Genomic DNA, 22919 nt, shown 5'->3' with positions numbered 1-22919 from the left:
AGGCAGAGAGTTCAGTGTCGTGTTCAGGGTTATACAGCTACTTTAGAGCCACAGACTCCAGTCCAGTTCACTACTCGTAAGTGATTTCCAGTATATATGTGATGGCTCAGGTTGAGCTAAATAAAATTAGACATTACCAAAGAAGGAAAAAAGTACTATATTTTGCAAATAGCAATTAAATATGCAAACCACAACTAAATCTTGATTTATTCAATTCATGGAATGATTATCTAGGTCTATATAACTGTGCTTCTGCTACACATGGCAAACTGGGGGCAAAAAGATGGTAACTGGGGGAAAAGTAACAGAAACAGATTTAGGGTAAATGGAATCAATCAATTAAGAAATAATCAAGATCTGCAAGGTGCTACTGAAGTCTAATAAAAACATTACAATAACCCTCCACCCTTAAGATATTTAATATCCAGCTGTCAAGACAAGAAGCTAATAAAGAAGGGTATTTGAATATCAAGGGCCAAACTGGGTAGTGTAAGAAGTCAGAAAAGGGAGAAATCATTTAAATAGTCATTTAAATAGATACAGTATTGCTTCTAAGTTGAAAAGACTGAGTCTGATAGACGGTGAAGAGATAGAAGGGAATTATCATCTGTGGACCTGTGATACAAGTGGAAATGCCACCCTCATTAACTTGAAGTACTGACAATATCTCTAACACTTCTAGCAGTCACTAGTCTTTATAAGGCCTATTTAGTATTATTATCTCCTAATTCAAATACTTAATACTACAGTTAAAATAGTCTTTAACTTACTAGTAATGGTTTCTTCAAAAGTACTTCCTGCCATGATACATACTTCCATTTTAGGGCTAATATATGTCTTTCTGTACAAGGAGAACTTTACTGTGTGGGTGTGAAAACTTTAGACTTTTTATTTTAGTTACAAACACTAAGAAGGGGTCCTTCTGTTTCCAAAGGTACTTACCAGAAATCCTACATAAAAGCAGGTCATACTCTTGAATGGGGGGTGGGGTGGCGGAGGGCAGGTGCATAGTCAAGAAACAAGAGAGTTCTTAAACATTCAGATGTTATATTCACCAAAAAACTTTATGAAAAGACAACAAAAAATGTAACTCAGGGCCAAAGTGGACACTTGACTCACTGATTCTCACCAACATGTAGCCTCTACTATTGAAAAATGCAGCTCCCTTGGAAAACGAGATACTTTGTTGGTCTTGTTCCACACCCAGTCCCTCCTTCCCGTGCCCTGCCCCTCCAACCTCTAAACGTGAAGCCTCCTTCTAAAGAATAGATTGCAGTATAGAGCATTTTCAAGTCAAAGAAACTGTTCATCATGTAAGAACTAAGAGAAGGGTTATTATAAGGCAGAGGATGGGAGATTCAAACACATGGTAAAAAGTACGATCCTTTTGAAAATGTATACATACATACATATACATACACATATATATATGTGTGTGTGTCTGTGCACTCATGCATGTGTATGGATGGCAAAAGTCTACATAAATATAAAAAAATGTGCACAGTGGTTATCTAAGTGGCTTAATAAGAGATTTTTTTTCTTTTTCTGTTATCCTGTTAATAAACAAGCATTTCTTACTATGTGCTAATAACTATTCTAGGCACTGGGTATAAGACAGCAGACAATGCAGATGAGGTCCCTGGTCTCATATGCTTGACATTCTAGAGTGGGGAAAAAATAAACTTGCTGTTCAGTAGCTCAGTTGTGTTCGACGCTTTGTGAATCCATGGAATGCAGCACGCCAGGCTTCCCTGTCCTTCACTATCTCCCGCAATTTGCTCAAATTCATGTTCCTTGAATTGGTGATGCATACTAATAAATGAGCTAATAAATGAACAAGGTAATTTCATGTAATTCTAAGCTCTACAAGAAGACTGAATGCCGAAGAACTGATGCTTTTGAATTGTGGTGCTGGGGAAGACTCTTGAGAGTCCCTTGGACTGCAAGGAGATCAAACCACTCAATCCTAAAGGAAATCAACCCTGAATATTTATTGGAAGGGTTGATGCTGAAGCTAAAGCTCTAATACTCTGGCCACCTAATGTGCAGAGCTGAGACCCTGATGCTGAGAAAGACTGAGGGCAGGAGGAGAAGAGCGTGACAGAGGATGAGATGGTTGGACGGCATCACTGACTCAATGGACGTGAGTTTGAGCAAACACAGGGAGACAGTGAAGGGAAGCCAGGCGTGCTGCAGTCCATGGGGTCACAGTGAGTCAGACACGACTTAGCATCTAAACAACAGATGTGCAAGTGAACTGCAAAAGGACATTCTCAAGTGGCTCTATGTTATTTTTTATATTTTCAAAAATGTATATAAAATTGAAGACCATTCATAAAGTAATTCTCACATGTTGAAATTTGATATACAGAGAAAATGAATAAAAATCTTTTCAATTCTTTCATGTACAATTACTTTTCTATTTCTCTTATCACCCATCACCTCAAACTAATTCTCAAATGTAGCACCCATTCCAAAAGATTCCTAGGGTTGGAAAAGAAGAGGATTGGAACTGTAGGTAATAATTATTCTGTGCCATGCACCGAGCACTACTCTAACACCTTTGTATCTCGTAACTCAGTCCTGTAAGAATGAAAGGGCATCCACCATATCATCCCTCTATTTCCTTGCTCTTGCACTTTCTATGCCCTGATTCTATCTTTCCATTTGATAATTTGCTGTTTTTGAGAAAGAGATAGATTCTGGCCTCAGATCTCTACAGACTGTTAATGTATCTGCCAGCCTTACTTTAGCAAATGTCTACCATGGTGAAAGATGTGGTTACCCTTAGTTATTGGAGGCAAAATGATTTAACCCATGGTACACTTTTAAAGACTGCTTCCTTGTGATCATAAAGAAATTCAGAACATGATCACAGCATCTCAAGGTTGGAAAAAGCCTTCAAATAAATTTTACTACAGCCTCGAGTATGTTCTTAGGTAAACGTTCACTAAAACTCACTAGTTATCCAGGATCTTTAACCTAAAACACATGTTATTCTGAACTCTGTGATCCTGGATCACTCATTTTGATAACTATGTTCAATTATAAATATTTGACTAGCAGATACATAAAATCCAGATTCAAACTTATTGTACTTTTTAAAACATAACATCTCTTCTCAAGTACCTTAAATATTTTACAGAAGAATTCAAAATAAGAAGGGAGAGCTTAAACCAATCTTTTAAAACTCTAGTTATGAATCAAGTTTATGAACTTGAACTTATTTCCCTTATTTAAAAACATTTATTAAGTATCTCTTCCATATCGGTGCTAGGCCAGGAAGAAACATAAAACATACTGCATTCTTCCTCTAGAAAGTGTACATCATACTGATCTTTAATCAATTCTTTACTTATTTTAGAGTAGCTTGCCTGCTCTTTAAGTATTCAAGTGTTTGATGTAGCTGTCAAGTGAGTAGGGAAGAACCTAGTAATCATGCCCCCACTACATTTAAAAAGGAGGATTCAAAATATTCATTTTAGAAACATCAATTTACATTTTAAAGCAATTACTGTATATATAATTTAACAAACTGCATTCTTTGCTTTGAAACTATCAGGAATTATATGACTAGCATAACACGTACATGATCCCTTACCATTTCAGGAGATTCCAAAAGGCTTGAAGAGTCCGTAAATAAAATCTGAGTACAAAGAAATACTGCTGGAAGTAGTCACGAGTGGGGTTTGACAGATTCTGCCTGTCGTGGAAACATTTTCAGAATAACTATTAATCTGAAAAGGTATGTGATCTACAGCAGGCCTTGACTGGCAGTGAACTAGAGGATTGATGTTTAGGAGCACTGTGATATCTTGGCAACACTACTGTAACAGAAATATTTTACTTATAAGTTTATTTTATTAAAAAGTTCTTTAATATTTAGCACGTAACTTAAAAAAATATTTATCTATAAATACTCAAGGTCTCCAAATGTTTACAAATTAACTTTCAAAGTTTGTCACACTCGACACATGACTCTATAAACATTTCTTTTTGTAGAATGGACATCATTAGTTTCCCACCAGTTACAAGGAAGCATGGTATGTAACGATGGCATGATGACTGTGAAACAAATCTGCATACAACAATTATGAACCGCTCTATGCCCACGACTTGTCTGTTGAAAACTGCTACATGGTGGTAGGAGAACATTTTTAAAAAAACTAAATCTAAATTTTATTTTTATTGAGTCAATGCGTGTTCACATGTCTACAACATGGGAAAAAAAAATCCTGTAAGGAATAACTTAAGTCTACCAAAGGATATAAAGTCAAAGATAGCAAAAAGATGCTGAACTTTAGAATATTCTTAAAATTGTAGTATTTTTTTAGCTCTTGTGATAAAGATACACACAACCCTCTTCATTTTAAACTTTTCCTTTAAAGTTATTCTATCAAGACACAAAATAGCAAATCAAGAACTTAAAATATTTTTCAAGAGATGTTAAATGAAGACATATTTATCATCATGATCACAATATAAAAAAGCAAAGATTAAAATTAGATGGCCTTTTCTAATACTTTTACTCAACTAGCTTTTATTAAACAATTATAATAAATAGATTTCATTAGGCCAAGATATATAATTTACTCCTCACCAATTAATTTATTTCAAAGACCTTAACTTTGTGAAGTTCACTATATTTGTTTATACAAAAGTAACAAAGGAAAAGGAAATTACTGTGAGGAAAATTTATGGTGATCTTCTAACCCCAAATTTCATTTTAACATTATCAGTGTCATCCAAATGAATCCTGAGTTGTAGAATGGTTCTCTACTTTCTAAACAATGAAATAAGAGGGAGAGAAAACTAAATAGTGACTTAAACATTTTATTTTTATAGATCTAGACTACCACATTCTAGAAATAGTTATCCAGAGATACTGAAAGCCAGACTCTAAGCAAAAAGTATACAAAACTGAACAAGATGCAGTCCCTATCCTGGAGAACTTCCCAACTGAGAAGGACAGACAAGCCAATAAAAAAATGACAAATCAATGTACCTGATAAATAAAACTGCCCAATTTCTATGACAACACATAGACTAGAGAGAGAAAAAAAAGTCTGCACCCATGGCAAAATTTTAAACCAAAAGAAAGAAAAAATAAACACTAGATTTTAATCTGACTTGAGTGCTCCTTCAGTGCTATCAAAAATACTCAACTTTGAATAAGCAACGTGAAAAAAAAAAAAGATGTTCTCCTAAGAAAATGAAGTAAACAGGGAAGAAAACTTACTATATTCCAGGCACTCTTCTCGGTACTTTACTTATATTAACTCAGTAAACTGTGCAACAACCCTATGAAGTAGGTATGATTATGACTTCATTTTACAGATACGGAATAGGAACAGTGAATTTAAGTAACATTCCCAAGGTCACACAACTATTAAATTGGTAACTGAGATTTAACCACATGCAGAGCTTGGTCTCCAGTTTACATAGGGTTTTCTATATATATATATAAATAAGAAGAAGTATTGTTAGTTAAGAAATCTTTAGGATGCTTCCCAGGCTATCTCAGTGTGCAAACACGTGATGTGTAGATGAAGTTTATGTTAAGACTCACAGTGGGCACAGAGAAAGAAAAGACAAACTACACAGCTAACCGTGACTCTGGATATACTTTACTGTGGGAATTTACTAAGAGCAGCTAGCAAAAGAGTTAACATTCTACTGCTGATACTTCCTTGGCGGAGAACTGCTCCCATCATCTTGGACGCTGTACTGAGGCTCCACAGCCATCAATAGGCAGACAGGCAGAAAGTCTGATGGAAGGTGCTCACAACAATACATGAGTTTTGCCTCCTTTTCCCAAATCCCTTAAGAACTTCTAGCTCCTGACCCTATTTCTTCATGTTCCATGCTTTATTTCCTCCAAATGTGAAACAATGAAAAAGAGCTGAGAACAGAATATGCAAAAGTATCTCCATTGGAAGGTCGTTTCAAAGAGACTACTGGGTTTTTCACCATTACCATAATGATGTGAACACTATAGCAAAACAGGCAAAAGTTATATATCATAGTACTTACCTAAGAAACTGCTTCAAGTGGTCTTTACTATTTACTCTAACCCAAATACACTTAACAGGGAATTACGACTTTTTCAGTTTTTTAGTTCAGTAGACAGCTTAAAAACATTTATTAACCAAGTAATGTATATGTGTGTGTGTGCATACATACAGATGTACGTATGCATATACATGTGCATATGTACACATGCACACAAACACAGCACTTTCCCATGTGAGTACATCAGAACATACTCTTCAATACGTGATTATCACTCTGGCTGTGTTTCTTAATTTCATCACACGTGACCTTTTTCTAAGAGCCAGTCCATCTTCAATAACTATCAGTTTGATCTGTGTGTGGTTATCACTTTCCAGCAGTAAACATCACTGGGGACACACGCATATCTCTATGAGTCTATCCTACATGTTATTCTTTCGACTGGCTCTAATTATCTATATTAGATATACTAGGATACATAATTATATTATCTATACTAGGATATGTAATTACAACAAATTTAGATTTATATGGTTATTTTAATGACCAGAGACACTCATTCATCCAGCATTCACTTGGTTGCCTATTCTCCATAAGCTAAATTAAGTACAGTGGCTGCTTCACGACTGGCGTTCACCATGTAGTAGGGGAGAAAGACGATAAAACAGAGCAGAACGGAAACCAGTAAGTAGGGTTTTGATTTAGTTTGGGGTTCAGAGAAGGCTTCTCTTCTTTAAAGGAACAACTACGCTGTGTGGTGGGAAGGGGCACGCATAGGGCTGCGGTACACAGAATAAGGATACCATGGCAGGTGCAAGATGAAGCTAGAGAAGTAGAGAACGACCAGACTGTGTAAGACCTCATACAGGATTCTGGTCTCTGTAATAAGAGTAATGAAAATATTAGTTAGTCAAGATAAACCTGCAATACTGTTCTGAATGTAATGTTAAGACAGAATGGGGAAGTGAGTGAGGGTGGATGTGGAGAGACTGAGAGGAAGCTATTCCATCAGGCCATGCAAGAGGAAATGCTGGCCTGGACTAGAGAGATGGATAGAAGTGAACAGTGAAGGTTTCTTACACAATAGGATGGAAGATGACACAGGACGCTGAACACGGTTAGTGTTCACTTCTGTTTTCTAGCGCAGGGAGGATCACAAGTTCTACTTTCAGTCTTATTTGGTTTGAGGTGTCTTTGCGACATCTAGGTCTCAAGTCATTATCACGTTCCAATCAGCTCTGGAGCTCAGAAAAAAGGTCCAGAGAGAAGATACAATGTGGGAATTACCTGTGCATAGGTCGTCTCTACTTTCCTTCACAGAGCCACCTCCTCCCCATTGTAAGGCTATGAATCACAGGGCTTGAACCCAACACCCTGTCACAGTGTGGACACAGTAATTGTCTCTCTTCCCCATTAGACGGTAAGTTCCATAAAAGCACTGACCATATCTATTTTGATTCCTATTGTACCTCAGCTTTTCACACACTTCCTGCACATATCAGAATATCAACAATATTTATATGAAATAATTAAGAATGTAAGATATCTAAGATGGCAGAACTACAGAGATTAATAATTGAAAAAGATTAATTTTCAGCATAATTTGAAAAACTCATAATTCAGAATAAGGCAAGATGATGTATAAAACACGTCATATATTTATTATTTATTTAGTATTGTATTATACATATTATTACTTATAATATTTTATATGTTTCTCCTCTCAGGAAAAATAAAAATTTCTACATATTTATCAGTTACACAATTTAAGTATAAATTAAATTGGAAGAAAATAATACAGTTTGATATGAGATGAAAATGTAGTTATCTTTATTGCCTGTGTTTAAAAGGCAACGTGGTTTAGAACTCCCTATACCTTTAAAAATGCACAATAGAATATAAACTTTTACCTGTAAAGGCATCATACAGTTTTAACAATATTTAGTACACCATTTACGACAGATCTCACCTATCAAGCGTTCTATTGATTCACAGGTATTAACCTAACAGATCGCATTTTTGTGTGTCTATTTTACTGACAGGAAATCTATAGCATGAAAGTTTTTGACAGTTACCAAAAGCATTATAACTAATATATGCTTAAAAATAAAACCTTTGGCAATATGTATCTTAATCTCTATGAACAGAACAACAGGCTTTTCATTAAATTTAATTAATTTTAATTTTTCACTAAAATTGAATTGAAAACTGAATATCTTACATATAATTGCCTAGCCTTACATGGCTTTACCTGCTTTTTATCACCATCTCCCATTGAGACAGGATGTATCAAGAAGCAGTATATTTAATCAAAGGGGTCAAAACACTGAGATCCTACTGAAATATCCTTTAAAGACTACTGATATTTTTTAAATTACTACTTTATTCATTTTGGTTTTGTGAATATGAAAAATATACAAGTACTAATTTTAACAAAAGATACATGTGGGGCATTCCACCACTTAATTTTGAATGCAGATAGAACATATCTCATCTTAATCTTCAATGCAGTCAACACTACAAGCATGGATTTCGAAATCCACTTTCGTTTTATTCTTCTAATCAAATTCTCATATATCAAAACTGAAGAATGGCATCACATTGCTTAGAGAATGTTTACATGTTCAGAGCCCAGTATCAAAACACTTTTGTATATAAACATACTCTGGGAACATTAAATATATTTGAAGACTACAAAATAAAGTGCAAGATGATGGAAAACACTAGCTAACAGTACTAGTGCATTTCAAATCAGATTAAAAAGAAACAAAACACATTAAAATTTTAAAAAGGAAAACCGATAAAGAAAATTTTGGAAGAGGTTGTGGTTGGCCATTTATTACTTTTTTGCATTAGAGTTAATTAATATTCTAAAAAGGTCTAGGAAAAGCTGAACAACCTCTCAAGCTCTGAATTCATGGCACTGACCTTAGACTTTCTCAGAATGATTTTTAATGCATTCTGTTATTAGTAAAACCTGTTCAAACACATGCCCCATCTGCCAGCACCCCATCTGCAAGAGAGCTTCTTATTCTTGTAGACAGTGCAACTTCTGCTTGCTTCCTTCTCGTTTCTACATACCAGCTGTATGGTAATGAGCATGAGCAGCTGAAAATCCTGCATGATAACAAAGCTAATATGAAAACAGCAGAACAACAACTTCCCCTCAATGAAGCAGTTGTCGCATGAACAGAGCAGATAAGCTATTAAACAGGGAGGTGGTGGTGATGAGAATTTTATTTGTATGTATTTGGGGGATGTGTATTTGTGCCTGTGTATGCACATGTGTGTTAAATGTGGGGTTTCCACATAACTGAAAAATAAAAAGAAATAAGAGCAGCACAGGATACCAAAGATAGATCTAAAATTTCTAAGTACTTTTGTTAAGACCTGTGAACCCATTCTTTAACTTTTTAAATCTCAATTCTTATATAGTAATAATATACCAGATGTCATTTGGAAAAGCCAGTTTTCAAAGATTTTAACAAATTATGTTCCATTTCTTAATTAACATATTTTGGGGCCTTAAGGGAAAGAAAGAGAGACAAAACTTAAAAACCATTATGTAAACTTTTTCTTAGACATTCTAGCCACTAACATGTGAACCAACAAACTATGTTTTTAATTTTTATATAGAAATTTAATTTTTCAAAAGTTTATGATATTTGAAGCCAACACATTTGAAACTCTAAACAAAATACTAAGATGGCACATGTTACCTTCTTAATTCAGGAAGGCATATTGGGGTTAAGTTTTATATACATGAGAGTCACACTGAATGAATCTACGGAATATAAGTAGATACAGAGCATATTAATTTTTTATGTGCAGTATCTTTCCATTTAGAGATTAACAGTCACTCAGGAAACTGTTTAAGAAAAATGACCATTTAAAATTGGTGTTATGCATTTTCTCTCACAATCTAAAGAAACTAAAAATGAAACATATTTAAAATACAAACCATAGTGAAAGAAGTAAGTGCTATTACATGAGAATTAATTACAATTTTTACCAGCACATCTAAATATCTCTTATGTGGACTTCATAACTGTGCCTAAGCTCTTATCATATAACTACACTTTCTATACATTATTTCATTTAACCCTTAAAACAATCCTATGAAGTAGGTACTATTATTATCTCCATCCTACAGAGGCTTAATAAAGGATGAAGCTAAAAACTTCAGCCCAGTCTAAATGACTATCTCTATGCTCTTAAACAGTCTACCACTCTGATATTATCTCCAAAAGGCCAAGGATTTGAGTCTGCTTCATTCATTGTTGTACTCCAAACATCTAAAGAAGTTCTTGGCTTGTAAAAGTTGTTGAATAGATGGAATAAATAAATGGAATGGATAGAAGAGATAACTACTCAGTTGTTGCTTTTTAATTATTAAATGTAGATTGCCTTAAGTGGAAAAAAAAGCTACTATAAATTTTATAACAACTCAATCATTTTGTTATTGAAAAATTATTTACACAGTAAGGAATCTTAAAGTAAGTGTTTAGGAGTTTTAAGTTTTGTTTACTTACCAGGTTGAAAAATTAAGACTTAACTTTTAAAATTCTCATGATTAACCATTAATTTTGAAAGGCTGGTACAGAATGAATAAGAACAAAATTGCACTGATTTTAGTATTTCTGTGAATCTACTTGTCCTCTATTTTATTGTCTAACCATAAAAATGCATTTTCCCTGTTAACTAGCTTAACACAGTCTTTGACTTCAAATATAAATCAAGGCCATGAGCTTATATAATATAAAAGCTTTTGTATAGTATAGTATGTATATATATATATATATATATATATATATATATATATATATATAAGAACCCGAATTGAAAGAATAGTCCCAACTTAATAAAAGAGTACCAATTATCCTTTAAAAAATAAGATATGAAGTTGTACCTCCTCAAAGAAAAAGCTTCTAACAACACTTAAAAGATTTTTTAAAAACTCACAAATTCAGACAAGATTTATAAAAACAGTACTATACTGCCCCTACATGTTCAAACTAGTAGTAACAATGACATTTTAAAATCTGAACTGATAATGTAGAGATATCTGTGGATTATTGAAAAGCTGCTTAAGCTGTTTAAATTGCTCCCAAGTGAATAATCTGAGATCATCCACACATAAAAATGTAATTAAATATAGGAATAACCCAAAGATTTCAATTTTCATTTTCAAGACTAGTAAGGAGAACAAGTTTAAGAGAATTTCATCCAACATTATCATATATATTTTTTTTCTCTCAAAATAGATTTCCCCAACATTACATGTAGTGTTAGTTGCCCAGTCATGTCCGACTCTTTGTGATCCCATGGACTGTAGCCCGCCAGGCTCCTCTGTCCGTGGAGCTCTCTCGGCAAGAATACTGGAGTGGACTGCCATTTCCTTCTCCAGGCAATCTTTCTGACCCAGGGGATTAGACCCAGGTCTCCTGCACTGTAACTCGATTCTTTACTGTCTGAGCTACAGAGAAGCCACAACATTACATGGTCAATAAAAAACATAAGTAAATAAACAAATGGCTAATAAGCTATGTGCATTTGAGGTCAATACTTGTATATTAATGTCTGAGAAATACTGTTCAATTGTTTCCCCCAGATCTAAAAAAATTTCAATAAAATTCATAAACGTATACATAAACACTTACACACATAGACATTACCAAAACCACAAGAAAAACTTTTATTAATCTAATCTTAGGTTTACTTTTAAAAAACCTACTATAATTATTTTACCTTTTACCCATTGTAGGAATAAAGTGCTATATATGCAAATAAAGAGATGTGTTGCATTGCTAAGTTCTTGTAAAAGAAACTAAGAATGTCATTGGTTTTACCACAAATGGTAGTCCTTTCTAGTATTACTCCTATAGAAAAACATACCACATTTTTTAAAAATCCTACATTATAGTATCATTATTTACATCTGCCACAATTATATCTACCATTATTTAACTGATTTATATGTGAGACACATTCATTTATGCAAGTTTCCATTAAAAGGTCAGGGATAGGGTCAAGAACTCTAATTCTGACTTAGGAACAATCCAGGAAGAAATCACTGTGGCGAGCCTGATATTAAAGACTACAGTTTTCCAGCAAAAACATGAAAAACAAAATAGTATGGCATCATATTTAATTTTTCAGAGCCTCAAGATAATATTCTATGCTGGATACTACCCAGCAGTATTTGAAAACTTATAGATCATAATATTTTTCAATTAAGTTACCAACATAATGCTATCAAGTAAGGCAGAGTGTGTGCATATGTATTAATATGTATGTGTATGGAGGCATCCTTATATACATATGGAGAAACCATAACACAAATAAATGATCACCAACCCTCTTGGAAATGTGAAGTACTGATGCTGCTGCTGCTAAGTCACTTCAGTTGTGTCCGACCCTGTGCGACCCGACAGACGGCAGCCCACCAGGCTCCCCGGCCCCTGGGATTCTCCAGGCAAGAACACTGGAGTGGGTTGCCATTTCCTTCTCCAGTGCGTGAAAGTGAAAAGTGAAAGTGAAGTCGCTCAGTCCTGTCCGACTCTTAGCGACTGCATGGGATTTTCCAGGCAAGAGTACTGGAGTGGGTTGCCACTGCCTTCTCCGAAAGAGAAGTACACAACTGAATAAAAGTGTCTGGTGACACACTCTATCCTGAAGCAGACCAAACATGATGTCCATGAGTGTGCCTGTGTGCTCAGTCATGTCCAGCTCTTTATGACTCTATGGACTGGAGCCCACCAGCCTATCTCCCATGCAAGAATACTGAAGTGGGTTGCCATTTCTTCCTCTAGGGATCTTCCTGATCCAGAGATCAAACCCACGTCTGTTGCATTGGCAGGCGGATTCTTTACCACTGAGTCACCTGGAAAGCCCATCCTGTCCACACTGAGGTGGAAATCTCAGGGTCTGAAATACTAAATTATAAAAACAGTATGTCTTTTTTTTTTTTTCTGTTTTGTTCAATACTGTATCTAGAACTGCGCCTGGAAACTAACAGATGCTTATTTACTGAATAGATTAATTAATCCGTGTTCCTCTGATTTTGATATGTGACCATGGAAAGGAGAAAATAAGATAAGTCTTTCAGAGACAGAAAAGCTTCAGTGGCCTTCTTAAGGGAAGGTCTTTGCTGCCTCATTCATCTTTGTTACATTAGCATCACACGCAAGGAGGATGTATATGCCTAATATGCATTAGCAGAATGAAAATTAATTTAGTGGTGTTAATATTTAGCAGAAAACTGAGAAAAATAAGCGGCTGACGTACTCCTTCCTCACTTAAAGTCTGCTAGTATAAGTTGCATTTAATCACTGAAGAAAAATAATACATAAGCTCTGAACTATCATCATACTATATGGAGCTGCCCATACTTGGGTTAATAAAATTTAGGTATTAATGTAAAGCATTTAAATATGAATGCAGACAGACTTAAGATAAGGCTTAGGTTACTTTGGCATTTCAAAGTATATTCCATTTTTTATATGTGGATGATAGCTGTCTGCAGTTAGTGCCACAATTTTGGAGAAAGCTGTGTTCCTGATTTCAAAACTTTCTGGAGTTTAGAAGGTAACATGGGACATATGCTGTGCATGGCAGAACACTTCTAGTATATCACATATGAACATTTCTGTAGCAAAATATACAAATATTCAGATAAACAATAAACATGAGTGTCTTATGTTAGTCAGGGTTAGATTTGGATAACTTGTTAAAGCATTTTGTTTTCAGGGCTTACTGGACTCTTGGTCTGCAGACAAGGGACCACAGGTTTATTTCATACTTGTTTACCCAGCCAGAAGCTTCGTAACCTGTTTATTTCTAGCATATTCTTCATCTGTCTCCCATACTCCACATCTTAAACTAAGTTAGTTTCTGTAAAATATGACCTACAAGTTTAAATAGGCTTGCCCTGATTGTTATCAACAAAAGGGGGTAACAATTCATGGCAGTTATTTCTATGCTGTAGTTGTAGATTTACAAACAATAATTTTCTTTGCATTAATATCTGACAACTGAGGCACAACATAATACTTTGACATCACAAGATGACAAAAACATCTAGAAAGCAATGTGATTGAGGTCATCATAAATTGTGAAAACAAAATATGAATTCAGTTCAGTTCAGTCGCTCAGTCGTGTCCGACTCTGCGACCCCATGAGTCCCAGCACGCCAGGCCTCCCTGTCCATCACCAACTCCCGGAGTTCACCCAAACTCCCGTGCATCGAGTCGGTGATGCCATCCAGCCATCTCATCCTCTGTCATATTTTAAAATCTAGGATTACATGGCCAAAGTTAACCCTTGAAACCATTCCTTCAACAAATCACTATCCAGTCAATATACCATAGTTTTTAATGATGCTGTAGCTAGATACCCAGGTTAGAATCTTAGCTCCATCATCTAGTAGCTCTAGGGCAAGTCAGCTAAACTTCCTACACCTCTGGATCCTATATCTACAAAACAGGGAGAACATAATGCAGTCTGTTACTTCATGAGGTAATTGTAAGGATTAAATGAGTTCATATGTGGAAAGTACTTAGACCAGTGTCTTCCCTGCATCCCATTAGACCCTGTTATACTGTTACCCTGTTTTAGCAACATCAAACATTAGCATTACTTTCCTGCTTCCCTGAATTAGAATCTAAGCTCCATGAGGGCATGGCCTTTGTCCATCTGCTTCACTGTTACATCTACAGATTCTAGAAAAGTTTCCAACCCTGTTCTAAGTTAATACATATTTCAGGACTCTTATTACTATTTATAAATCTCATATCCAGAAATAAGTGAATAATTTGCAGTATAATTAATGTGAAAAAAAAAAAACCAATATGTGAGACCAAGCAATAACACAAGTTTCTTCTGTCCACTTCTCTGATCATCTGCTTAGCAAACAACATCCTTCCAGTTTTAAAGGTGCTGTGAAGCCTTTCCTGAGCCATTGCACTGAGACCAAGGTGGCCCTCTCATGCTCCTACAGTATTTGGTGTAGGAGTCCATTTAAGCAACTACCCTTTTGTACTATAAGGGTTTATTTATGGTTTAACCACTAACTATAAAACGCTCAAGAGAACTGTGATTTTTCACTTTTGCATATCCACAGGAAGAAGGGAAAAATCATCTTTTTATTTACAGCTACTGCCTTGCACAATACAAAAAAATAAGACCACAAGAAAATTTAAGTTTATATTCTGCTTACTCATCTTCTGCATGATGTAGGAAACATTCTTAAGAAATTGACAGGATTTAAAACAAAATCTCCTGATATGTGGTAACCAGTTAATTCTTTTATTGATGAAATACAGTGACAATAAAAGATATCAGGTGATCTGGAAATGCCAGTTTTTCCCCAAGTTCCAATGGAATACATGTGTGGATAAAACTTTAGAAAGCTCCATTTTAGTTTATGCACTTAAAAAAAAAAAAACAAAAACAGAGAATCTATTAAAATCACTCTCCAAACTTGCTCACAGCACCACTCTGTTCTTCTTTCTTTCCAAAGTTTTGTACTGGTTTTCATTTTCTGACTTTTTTGGCTATGGCAGACTCTCATAAGTGCCATCTAAATGAGTATACCCTATGTTTGTTTCTCCTTCATTTTCAAAACTGCTAAGTAGTAATTACTTTTAAGATTAAGCATCAAACTGTATCTGAGTTTAGTTATATTTAGAAAATGAAATATTCAAAATCACAGCTGCACAGTCATTTGAAAGTATTTAGTAAACAAAAACATGTCATATTCTAACAGTATCAAAACTCCTTAAAGAATTTTCTAGACTTAACAAAAACTTCAACAAATTGGTCATACATAAAAAGATATTAAAGATAATTTCTGAAGTCTAACAGTTTATAGCCTCAAGTGAGGAGACAAGACAACTAAGGGAAACTTTCAAATACCACCACTAGACAGTCCATGGAAGTCTAAGAGCCAAAGGTAATGGCCACAGCTACAGTACGCTCCCCTCGTGGGCGAGGACAAGGGTGGAAGCATCAGTGCCGGGAGGAAGGTTCCACCCAGAGAGAGAAGCTTGGCTGTGAGGTCATGGAAAGGATTTGGAGAAAGTGGCACAAATGTAACTGGCAGATACAGAATAGACCAGTATGGGGGAGGGGAACATGATGCTGGCTTTTTAAAGGTTTCATTATTTCTGTAGGTTAAGGAAATATCCAACTATTTCCTCTTGACTAAGAGTTCCATGAAACAAACTTTGAGTCTCGTGAAATCTCTTTTGGGCATCAAGACATTTTATAAGAGCAGATTTGCTACAACTACTTTAAAAAAGAATTAATCATAGCTAGACTAGAATTAAAAAATAAAAATAAAAGGTAAACCTGGATTGGGGCAAAAGGCAAAGCTATGTCAGAAATGTAAGACCAAGTTGTAGTGCTTTAAGAAACAGGCAAGTATTTCTGGCAGCTGCTTTTGCTAGCATGAAAAGTACTCCTGTAGTAGAGATTATTAATAGCAATATACTTTGGGAGAGGCTGTCATTTAAACTGTACAAACATCACACTAAAACTCAGAAATATAAACGTATAAACTAAGATGACAAAAACTGAGATAACCATAAGACAGTAAAAATATATAAATCAATGATAAATTATAAAACTACACATATGGATCATCTGTGCAGATAAAAAAAGACAATAGCTTTAAAACTATGGGAAGAGTAGAAGAAAATTATAGCTAAAAATAATATACATGGCAGGTCAATGGAAAATATTATTTTCTAGAAATAAGTTTTTAAAATCACATTAGCAACAAATAATTTCTTGTTCTATTTGTATATTTTCCTATTGAAGTTTTAAGTATAACATATATAATTATTTTCTCAAAATGAAAAAACATTCCTTCAATAGAAAACTTAGAACAATAAACACTGAAATATATTATCAAGTAAAATCCATAAAACTTGGTCATACTAGAAATAAATTTGCTTAAAATATGATTTCTTTCTCTTGTTAAACAACATTGGAAGTCCCTCATGTTGGTTTTGATTTGATACAGTCTTTCTGGAAAACAATTTAGTAGTATTTATCAAGAATCTAAAAAAAAATTCATACTCCTTGACCCAATAATTCTACTTCCAGAATAAAGTGTATAGGGACATTAAAGATTTATATATAAAAAAGTTCAAAGCAGGTCACTGACCAAATTAGCAACAGTAGGAAAATGATGATACATCCACTTGACAGATTATAATACACTTTTGAATAACTACAGCCATAGAGAACTACCAGCGATACCTTAGAAATGAATTAAAGTATCAATTAAAAAATTATCTCCTTATAATTTTTATTGTGGCTATTTGTGAACAGTGGAATTACTGATAATTTAGGAAAATGAAAAGAAACACTTCTGTATTTTACATACTGAGCATATCTAATTTTTATAAAGAGAAGTAGAAGATATTAACTATTCCAAGAAAATAAAAATTCTCTATATCATCACTCAACTCAGAGGATTTAGGGGATTATCAAACTTCTCAGGAAGGTAGTACTTCACTAGTTTGCTTGAACAACAGAACTTATAATGGCTTACAAAATCTTCATACAAATGAAAATTATACTGTAGAGTAAATAATTAGAGAGGTTGTTTTCTGAAACAAAGGCAATACAACTGTCTGATAAAACTGGCAGATATTTGCTGAAAAGTCTATTAAAGGAGCCTAAAAAAGTATAGATAGCTTGAACTAACTGAAGATTATACATATAAAACAATAAAATAGATTATGCCTAAATGAGAATAAAATTTTGAATACAGGGTATTCTTAAAAATTAGTATCATCAATAATTCAACAATGAAGAAAAAAACTTGAATCCAAGAGAATACAGAAGCTAAGAGACGTATAATGTTATTTTAAATTTTTGTCATCACAGGCAAAAGTATTAATTGAACAAACTGATAAGAATGGAACTGCACTGCAGTTTGAAGATGGTTAATCTGTCAGACACGCTGTTCTGACTGGTTGCCTACCAAACACAGACCCGGCAGTATGACAAAGGTTCTCTCCTTAACCAAACTCTATAATCAGGCTCCTTTGAGCTCTTTTTCAACGAGGCCCTGCCCTTGGGCATGTTCTCAAGAACCAAATTTTAGCAAGAATCCTGCTAAATCATATTAACCAGAATTCCCCACCCTTGATATTGATCACACTCGGGACCCGAACCTCCCCTCCATATCTGCTGGGTTCGCCAGTCTCCCGTCCCCCAGGTGATGTTTGACCACCTTGATTAGTTCATTTAACCAGTGTCATCCTGTTAGCCCTGATATTTTAGTAATTATCTACCATCTGACCTTCTAACCTGCTTTATGGCTGTAAATTCGTACTTGTAAGAGTTGAGCCCAATCTGCCTCCCCTACTGCAAGCCTCCCTAGTAGAAGTCCCTTCCCAGGTGGCACTAGCAGTAAAGAATCTGCCTGCCAATGCAGGAGATGTAAAGAGATGTGGGTTCAATCCCTGGGTTGGGAAGATACCCTGGAGAAGGCCATGGGAACCCACTCCAGTATTCTTGCCTGGAGAATCCCATGGACAGAGGAGCCTGTCAGGCTATAGTCCATAGGATCGCACATAGTCGGACATGACTGAAGCAACGCAGCATGCACAGAATAGTCACAGTCCCTACATGTACCACGACAGTCCTCCTGAACATCTGTCTTGATTTTAACAAGGGTTATGAATAACTTTTTCTTTATCAGGTACCATCCCTCAGCTTATAAAGACAATAAACATATATACTCTTTGAATATTTCTAGTTTTTTATGACTATAATCACTGCATCATCTGTGGGATAACTTTACAAATGAAACATTTTAAAAAGAGAGTACACAAAAAATACTCAATCTATAAAAATAATATGCTACCAAAGTTATCTTTAGGTCAATTATTTGAAGCTTTGAATGATTTTGTCAAAGAAACAATGTCAACATTGATATGTTCCCAGGCTTACCCTTCAAAATATAAACAGTGGTTGAAAACAGTTTAAGTTCATTTTAAAAAGAAGGTCAAAAAACATAGTAGAAAGAAAATAGCTACTACCTGTAGCACTGGAGAGTCCTGAGGTTAAACACCAGCTTTACTATTTACCAAGAAAATTGGGGATAGGTAACTTGTTTGAGGCCTGGCTTTCAAGTATACCAAGTGGAGATAATACCTAACTTACAATATTAACAAACATTTAAAAATTAATTAAAATACATAAAATGGCTGGAGAATACACAGTGTATTTAGTAGGTTATTTTACAATGATAGCAAGGCTTTCCTGGGGCTCAGTGGTAATGAATCCTCCTGCCAATATAAGAGATGCAGTCTGATCCCTGGGTTGGGAAGTTCCCCTAGAGAAGGAAATGGCAAGCTCTCCAGTATTCTTGCCTGGGAAATCCCATGGACAGAGGAGCCTGGCAAGTTATAGTCCATGGGATCACAAAAAATTCAGACACAACTCAGCGATTAACCAACAACTGTATATTGAGAAGGTAAATTAATAAGTAGTATGTAAAAATTCTAGTGATTAGGCACATAAACATTTTTTTCTACATAGCTACAAAAGAATTAGAAGAGAGAATCAACATTTCTAAAGGAATGAAAGGCTTATGGCTCTAACAATCTTTCTAAAACTTTACTGTTAACTGAAACTTACATTCAAACAAAAAGATGTATGCACAAGAAGATTTACTATGGTAGTACTGTAATCCTAAAAACCTATGTCACTGTTTCATGAATAAAGTTTTATTAAAACACAATCATGTCCATTTTCAAACAATGGCAGCTACTTTCAAACAATGGCAGAGCTCAGTAGTTCTATAGTGACTATCTGGTCCACAAAGCCCAAAATAGTTGCCGGCCCTCTGCAAAAAAAGGACCCTTGTGGACCCTTGACTTAAATTAACGCTAAAGAATCTGCCTGCAATGCAGGAGACATAGGTTTGATTCCTGGGTCACAAAAGTCCCCTGAAGGAGGGCATGGCAACGCACTCCAGCATTCTTGCCTGGAGAATCCCAAAGACAGAGGAGCCTGGTGGGTTACAGTCCATAGGGTCACAAAGAGTCAGACACGACTGAGCATGCATGTATGCAATGGTAACAATACACAGAGTGATATTAACTCAAATATTTTCTCAAATGACACAAATGTTCTATTTTAATTTTATCTCCATTTTCATTTTAAAGCAAAGCATTTATTTTTAAACATGGACATGGTACTTTAAACAGAACTTGGTATAGAATATAACCACTACAAAATTATTTTCGACTATCAGAAAACTAGTCCTATATCTCATCGTTGCCTGAGATATATGGTCCATATATCTCATCCGCACCATACTGCCTGCCGCTCACCTCCCTACAGCTTCCACCAGCAGTTTGACCCCATTCCCTTACTCAGCTCTGCTGCTGCTGCTTATGCTACACAACTGGCATGTGGTTCAAATCCAAGAATATAAATGCACTCTCAAACACATTTTTCTATAAACCAACAGTCAACCAGGTATCTTTAAAAGCCTGGATATAAACCATGAATTTCATGTCATTTGGAAATTTCTACCAAAAAGTAACACTGAAGAATACCCTCATGAGAACGTTGTAAATGCTTAAAAGTCTCCAAACAAAAACAAAAAGAGTTCAAGATTTAAGCCTTAAAGTGAATTTTCTTTCAACATACTATTATTAATTGCAAGATACTATTATTTCTCTTATCATCAGAAAGCAAAAAATGGTGCCAGATAAGCTATGAAATTCCAACAAGACATATCCTAATTTCATATATGTTTAAAATGTAGAAAAATAATGTATCTTAGGATTTGGAAATACAGTATTACCATATTGGAAATACATATTACCACTCCAATTTCAAAGAAAAATAAAACAATTTTCCAGTGATTTTATAAACCAAGTTTTTCTTGTAAATTTTCTCTCCCTTTAAAGGATGATCAGTTATTTTAGAAACCAAAATCATTTACATAATAATAAATTAGACTAGCAGTACTGATAGTACTTAATGATGGAGTAAATTAATTCCGTGAAAGTATTTCAAGAGCTATAAATTGAAGTTGTAGTTATGAAAACTATTCCAAAGAATTTTTCACAATTTAAAAAATTATTTTATTGTGCAAACATTCAATAGATCAACACCTATGATGAATGGAGGGGCAATATCATATTTTTCAACTTTTAACGGGTCAAACCTACACAGAGTCTTGTAAGAGGTCACACAGTATTATCTCACTACTTAGAAGAAAAAAATGGCCTACAAAACAGAGAAATCTACACACATGTGGTCAGTGTATAATAATCTGATTAAAAATGAAAGATATACTGGATGTTAGATACAAAATATGATTAATTACATATAACACCAGAAGTCTTTTCAAAATCTTTGATAAAAAATACATTTAAAGTGTCTATCATTAACATTACTAAGGGAAAATAAGTAAGTTAAACAACAAAGAACATGTGAATCAATTTAAAGCTACTTAACCAGTTGCAAAAAGGAGGGGATGGGGATATAATTACACTAGCCCTCTAATATTTCTAGTAGTCAGAGTCAATGAGTTATGCAATAGTAAATTATTGGCAGGCAGTCTAAAAATGAGTGTGTTAATTCTGTTTTCTAACTATCTTCCCCTAATTTAGAATGATGTTCTAGTTCGAATTCTACTTTTCAAATTTAGTACTCTTCTGTAATTACAAATGCCAGGCTATAATTTAACGTTAACAGTAACCTAGAAAAGTCGAACTGAATAGTGACCCTAGGAAACCCTCAAGGAAAGCCTTCAAGTTGTCTATTAAATTTTCTTAATAGAATCTGCTCCTGATTCTTTTAAGTTTCATGTAAAGATGAAGACAGAAAACATGCATTGTGACATAATGAAGTAATCCGTCATACACTGTACTTAAGTTTATTAGAAATATTTAACAAGAAAAAAATTATCTTGATTGACAGTATCTTAACCCCTCAATTAAAAAATTCCAATTTATTTTCCTTAATTTGATGGTTTACTTGTATTGATGAAGTATTAAAATAAAAAATAATTTATTAATGACCTTAAAGAGGCTACTAGAGGCCTCTGTGTAAATGCTTAAATCAGAGCAGTGACCTCATTCAGAAGTTATAAAAGTGACAAAGCGAAAGAAGAAAAGATTTAAAGAAAAAAAGAAACACTTTCTGAAAACATAGTAAAGAAGAAAATGAGGGGACAGAGAGATTTATATTTTATATTCAATGTTTAATTTGTATTACATTTAAAACCTACTTAAAATGCTTTTCAACATGGCTACCACTTATTTGGAGTAGAAGTAGAAACAGTTCAAAAACTAAAGTAATTAGAAAACGTATTTTTACAAAGACTATTTAAGTCCCAGCAAATAAAGAGGAAAAATATTTTTCAGGTATTATAAGTTAACCTATTTGTTTAATAGAATATTTGTCTTTCAGTTAAAAGAAAAGAGGAGAGAGTTAAAAAGGACTAAAACACTAATAGTACGGATATGTGCATCTCTGACAGGTATTTTTTGGTTTAATGTATTCAGGATCCTAAACATAACTAGATCTAAAATATATTACTCTAGTTAATAATTCAAAATGGCAATATGAAGTAACTCAAAAAATACAACAAAACCATTAATTACAGGGTCAAAACTTGGAGGGGATGAGAATGTTATCCTGAAGAACATACAGAAAATCATAACCTGATTACAGATTAGTACAAATTCTACAAAATGTTTGTTACTTCAGGATTGTCTATATATAAACTATATCGTAACTGCCACACAACAGCACACTAGTTTTATTTTACATAACAGCAAAAAGTAATGTCTCTATTATGTTAAGTTTAATTTAAAAAATAGTGATTTAAAAATAATCTAGCTTCAAGTGCCAGATAAACTCTT

At 34.4% G+C, this 22919-nt stretch overlaps 1 protein-coding gene across 9 annotated transcripts in view; it reads right to left on the bottom strand.

The window, feature by feature from the left end:
* FBXW7 (F-box and WD repeat domain containing 7) overlaps positions 1-22919 on the bottom strand; it is a 225205-nt gene that overhangs the window by 41464 nt on the left and 160822 nt on the right. The window lies entirely within an intron of this gene.

The sequence above is a fragment of the Bos indicus genome, chromosome 17 (genome assembly GCF_029378745.1).
Source record: "Bos indicus isolate NIAB-ARS_2022 breed Sahiwal x Tharparkar chromosome 17, NIAB-ARS_B.indTharparkar_mat_pri_1.0, whole genome shotgun sequence".
NCBI classification, from domain to species: Eukaryota; Metazoa; Chordata; class Mammalia; order Artiodactyla; family Bovidae; genus Bos; species Bos indicus.
This window is presented reverse-complemented; position numbering and strand designations above follow the sequence as displayed.